Here is a 6,390-nt window from a genome sequence, read left to right on the forward strand (position 1 = left end):
ACTGGCAGCAGGCCTGCCATTGTACATAATATGCTGTTTTTTTGCCCACTTTTGCAATTTTCTTTTTGTTATTTTATTCTCCTGCTCTTATTTTATGTACCTGTCTTCACCCTCCTAATTGACCTTCAGGGTTTAATAAAGTTTTTTCTGATGATTCTGATTCTAATTCTAATCTCAATAATCAGTCTTGAAGGCTGGTGCCTTTTATATCAACACACAAACTAGCTAAAATAACATTAGCAGTAATAATTTGAGCCTGGAGGTTGACGGCTAAAGGCAGTTTCAACCCTGAAGTGTTCGTCCCAGCCATAAGGTCTATCCAACCAGCCCAGGTAGCGGTGGCCACTATCATTGGTGCTTGTGCCCCCGGGTGGTACGAAGCCGTATAGCTACGAAGACACACAAGTCTTTGTAAATCGCTGCACACATTTGTGGATCTTCGGCAGCAGGAGTGTTGCAAAAATCACATGTAAGAACATGTCCAATCTAGAAGCCAGACAGATCGCAATAGATGTATGCATTTACGTTTCTATCTATGCATATAAATCAGTGTACGCATTTGCAAGTTTATTTTACACATTTGTGTATCTGGTTACACATTTGCAAATTTATTTTACACATTTGTGGATCAAAATACACAATTTTCTGCAATAATGGCCCCACATCCACCAGTTAGGTGGTGTCGCATCATCATATTTAAATTATGTAACGTTAGGTTAGGCAGCTATGTTACCTCGCCATGCAACTCATTGACTTGACAGGCTAATAGCTTGAATGGTGCAGGTCTAAGTTAGGGATGCACCAAGATACCGATATAGAAAAACAGCGCGGATCTTATGGTAACAAACGGTAAGTTTCATTGTGTGGAAAAGACTGGGATCATTCTTTTGTGCAAGGCAACATCAGACTTGACTTAAGCATTTCTTTCCCATTTTTTAAAAAAAACAAACAGATATAAATGTACTGAATTACTTATTTATTTAATAATTGTGCACCAGTAAAACAATCTTAACCATAAAAATATAAGTATAACTGTATAAATATAAGTGTAACTGGTTCAGTCAGTGCAATAAGGGATTCAAAATCCAATGTAAAACAAAATAAATATTAAATAATAAATAAAGGAGCTGAAATTGAGAACCAAACAATAGCTTCACTAGCTTGGTTGGTAGACTTTCAAAATAAATAGCAATCAGCTCTTAATATAGTTTAGTGCAAATGGGAACTAAACATCCATTACCAATATGGATCGGCTCATTGTCACCGATACCCGATCTAGAATTTTCTTTGATATCTTTTTTCTCTCTATCTTCTCTGTTTCTATCCGGCTGGCCTTCGGCAGATGGGTCCCTCCATATGAGCTGGATTCCGCTCAAGGTTTCTTCCTGTTGAAAGGGAGCCCTCAGGCTTGCTCAGGAGGTTGCAGGCTGGTTTTTGTGAAGCGTCTTGAGACGATTTGTATTGTTATTGGCGCTATATAAATAAAACTGAATTGAATTGAATTGAATTGAATATCGGTACCAATACCGATACAAATATCAGATTGGTGGATCCCTAGACTAAGTTGCATTTTGTTCAAAATCTTGGCTTACCCATTTCATCATCTTCATCATGTCTGCTTGTGTCCATTTAAACTCCTTTTTCTTTTGTATTTGTGCCTTTTCAGTACCACACTTGCCTGCTTTTTATTTTGCTAAATGATTTTTGCAAATGGTCGGATGCCCTTCTGGCCAGCCAGGCTGCAAACACTGCGTTGCATGGACGACATGTTACATCAGACCACGTCTGAGAAACAAAGAAAAAAACAGCCCAGGGACACCGGAAAGAGCATACACATAATGCCCACTCATTGACATGAATAAACACTGGCCCAAAATAAATAATAAAAATTGAACACCGGCCCTTGCACCCCAGATGTCAGACAGGCCCACCCTATAAGCCACTCCGTGCCTGCTTACCATGCTGTCACTAAGTCTTTCCCTACTTGTCAGCTGCACTGTTCACAGCAGTCACAGGAGCGTACCTATGTTCCCCAGGTCCTGTGTTCCCCGGTCACATACAAAGCGGGGAACATAGGACCCGGGGAACATAGGGATGATCCCGCAGTCACTAGCCTTAGTTAACTTTAGCATTCATTTATATTAATTTATATACCGGTAAGATACAGATAAGGTATTCAGATTTGTAGTCAATGGCTTAACAAAGCCTTGACTACTGCTACAGTGAGGTGCTAGCCCACTGTAACCCCAGCAGGGACTATTCCCTACTGTAAGCTGTCTTTCCATACTGTCACCAAGTCTTTCCATAATTGTCAGCTGTACTGTTTGCAACAGTCCGGCTTTCATAAATCCTCAATCAATAAAAAGAAATTACATAAGAGGTTCATTACCATTCTCACACCCTTGAATTAGTAGAAAAAGTATAAAACATATAAACATATAAATAAATACAACCATCTTGTTCGGATATCTAAAAAACACACAATAGCCATAAACTTAAAGAACATTCAAAAAACATTAAGCCTACTTGGAAAGTTATCAATCAGCTTATGAACAAAGGGCATTTTACCCATCAGTGTTCAGCGAGGGTGACATTTAATGATCCATATGTCATTTCTTGTGAATTCAATCATTTTTTTTCAAGTGGGGTCTTCTCTGTCAAAGAATATTAAACCATCTAATGAAAGGGTGTCAAACCCAAATTCATAGCAGGCCAAAATTTAATAAACATACAAAGTCGCAGGCCAGAATATATTTTTGTATATTTGTTTATAGAAAAAAAGTATAGCCACATAAATCTTTTTTTGCTTATGTTTTGGGGTTTGCATACAATGCATTTGATAATAATAGAAAAAAGGAAAGATTTGCAAAAATAAAAAATTATTATTAGTGCTTTCAGTCAAGTTAAGGCGAGTCTTCCATTTTTGTCCCAGACCCTAAGTATTTGGGTCCTTGTTTTATATGCCCCCCTCTACATACTCAGCAAGGGACTTAAACAAGTTGTCACATTTCATTGCGTTTTTCTCCCACCTACCAGAAAGCTCCTGTTTTCTGCCTTTCTTTTCTCCATTTTTGGGAGGTGTAGCACTGTGCCAGTAGTAGCATATTGTCAACAGAGGGGAAGGTGTTAAAGGGTCCTGTCCTGATTGATGCGCCACCAGCAGAGCATTCTGGGATTTGTAGTATCAGCTGGCAGGCCAGCTCTAGTAGTCATTTGGCATTTGGTCTCATTGGCCAAATATAATTATACTGCAGGTAGGGGTGGGCGATATGGCAAAAATATTATATCATGATTTTTTTTAAAATAAAATCACAATTCCGATTTTATCACGATCTCAAATTGAAAAATGAAAAACAGACGGTTTAGTTCAAAGAACCTTTCTTAACCGATTTTATTTTAAATAGTCGCAGTTTTGCCTGCATGTGCAAACAATCAAGTTTAAGAGACGTGGCATGGCAGTGTTGTACAAGTATTTCTGGCTGGGCAGCTCTTACCGCCGGTCAACTACTTTAAGCAGGTGTTTGAACCCCTCGTTTTCTACCGTCTTGAACAGTACCATATATTTTGCAAGATAAAAGGTAACTGCTTCTGTTACCTCTTTCCTTTGCTTGCTTGACTTGTCATACGGAGTGCCTTTGTTAAATGCCTGTGTTAATGTTGACTGTTTTGGTCTTGCTAGCTGCTGCCTCCACCTGCGGTGCCGGTGCCGCTGGACCCCTCGCTGTTTGGCTCTCAGTATATTGTTTGGGATGCTTCCTCTTCAAATGATTGAGCAGGTTCGTCGTGTTGCCCCCCGATGTGCGAACCTGTTGTGTGCAAACTTTGCACAGAACATTTGCCTGCGCTTCATTAGTTGAGGAAAATCCAAACCTATTCCATGTAATGGAAGTGGATTTTTGGCTCCTGACTCCTTTTGGCTTTCAGCCAAGGCTCTCCATGCGGCTACCGCTACACATATAAACATGGAGGCGGGTAAGAAAGCCACTGGCCGTAATTCGCTATGATTGGTCAGTCAGATTGACGACGTAATACATCTGGTGTGTCGGTGCATCAGCATAGAACTGCAATTTATAGAATGTGTCCTAGACGATCCCACGATCTCTGCAGTTTGACAGATCGTCTTCACGTTGTAATCGTTCGCGATTTAATATTGTCATATCGCCCACCCCTAACTGCAGGCCAAATCTTGCTTGCGGGCCAGAATTTGACACCTATGATCTAATTGGAATCATTTGGATGACATAAAGGGTAATTTTCTGTATGTATACCTAAAGATTTAAAAATTGCAAAAGTTATCCCCCTTCACAAAACTGGGGACCACAGATCATTTAATATTTATTGACTTTCTTCTATTTTCTATTTTACCTTGCTTTTCTAAAATTTTAGAAAAGTTAGTATATAAAAGATTGTTATTTTAATAAAACAAATGCATAAAATCTCCAAAAATAATTCACCACTCTGCCCTAGATGTAAAACTGAACAAGAAACATTCATGCATTTATTTAGTTTATTTATTTTGACATTGGGGTTCAGTTCATCTTTTTACCAGATCAGTTCTAGAATTAGAGTTTTATTTAAATCCATGACACGCCTGGTTTCCATTTAGACAATAAAAATGCCGATCTTAATTTAGATTACCGTATAACTCAAACTAAGTTACGTAAGGGATAATGCCCGACATGGTGTCCATTATCAGAAATTAATGGACGACGCGGAGGCTCCTGCTTATAACCTCGTATCAATAACTAGAGTAACGTTATGTATGAACCGATACTGTCATATAACATTAATATTTTTTCCCTATTTTACCGTAACATTGGTTGTATGGAAAAATTAAGGTGAACAAGACATCAATGTTTCGTACTTTACGTGACGGATTAATATTTCCCAAATGACACACTTCACTTAAAAGTATTATTAATTATTATTTACGTTCTGACTCCGGTGGCGGGAAGGCTAACCTAAGGCTAATTCATTAGATAGTTAACTTCAACTACCGGACTGGCTACATTGGGCACTGACACCGACCAGAATAATTCTCTAAATTCACTTACCGAATGGTCTTGTGGGAAGTGCAGCAAACAGACAATTATTATTTTCTATTTTAAATGATCCAAATGGACCAAAACCTCAAACTCAGCCGAAAGGTTGTCATTGGCTCAGGTGAGGACTAGCAAAGAGTACAAGGCTAGCAGCTAGCGGCCCCTGGCAGCGCCTGTCACTCAAAGCGGGAACACCCTTTATTTTCTTCTTCTCTTCTTTGCTTTTCCTTTCTTTTCTCAGTACCAGACTTGTGCTGACCGGACATTTTGAGTGTACCGAACTTATGACTGAACTTCAAATCAAAAGACAACATCAATCGGATAATGCGTGTGTGCATGCTCCACCACCGCTGCGCTGGCGTGTGACCCCGGAACAAAAATGTCCAAGAAAGCCAATCACAGAAGAAGAAGAAGAAGAGAAACGGTGGTGTCTGAGGGATAGCACAGATCTTAGCTGCATCGGAAGTAGCGCAAGATTAAAAATGTACTATTATCCATCTGGTTGTCTTGTCTTGTTTCTTATATCACGTAATAGGCCAGCTGGAAATTGGGTCAAAATAAGGTGTTATTATCTCGCTGAAAAGACATGTATCGCCACCTAGTGTGGAAGAGGAGAACAGTTATTCGATTTTCTTGCGCCGCATATAAACTGGGACAAGGACTGTAGTGAGAAAGTCGAATTTTGAGCATAGCTCAATTAACCTCTGCATGTAAATGCACTGAGTGTGAATTGTTGTTTGTCTCTGTCAGTGCGTTTACATGCACGTGAAAAAAAAAAACGAATTATTGCCTTTATCGGACTATAACAGGAGAACTTAAGTGCATGTAAACACGTTATCCGATTGAGACACCCAGATAATGCGATTGGAATCGGAGTTTTCATCGGATAATGCGTGCGCACATGCTCCACAACCGCTGCGCTGGCATGTGACCCCGGAACAAAAACGTCCAAGGCAGCCGATCGCAGAAGAAGATAAACGGAGCCGCTAGAAGAACCGTCTGAGGGATACCGCGGACCTTACCTGCATCAGAAGTAGCGCGAACAATACGTACAAGATTAAAAAATTTACTATAAATGCCGGTCTGCCGCATGAACGACTCTTGTTTATTATATCACGTAATAGGTCACCCGGAAATCGGGCCGTATTAATGTGGTATTATCCCACTGAAAAGACACATCTCGCCACCTAGTGTGGAAGAGGAGAACAGTTATTCGATTTTCTTGAGCTGCATGTAAACTGGGACAAGGACTGTAGTAAGAAAGTCGAATTTTGAGCATAGCTTGATTAAGCTCTGCATGTAAACGCACTGAATGTTAGCCCTGCAATAGGCTGGCTACTTGGATAGG

This window comes from Mugil cephalus, chromosome 1 (assembly GCF_022458985.1).
Source record: "Mugil cephalus isolate CIBA_MC_2020 chromosome 1, CIBA_Mcephalus_1.1, whole genome shotgun sequence".
Taxonomy (NCBI): Eukaryota; Metazoa; Chordata; class Actinopteri; order Mugiliformes; family Mugilidae; genus Mugil; species Mugil cephalus.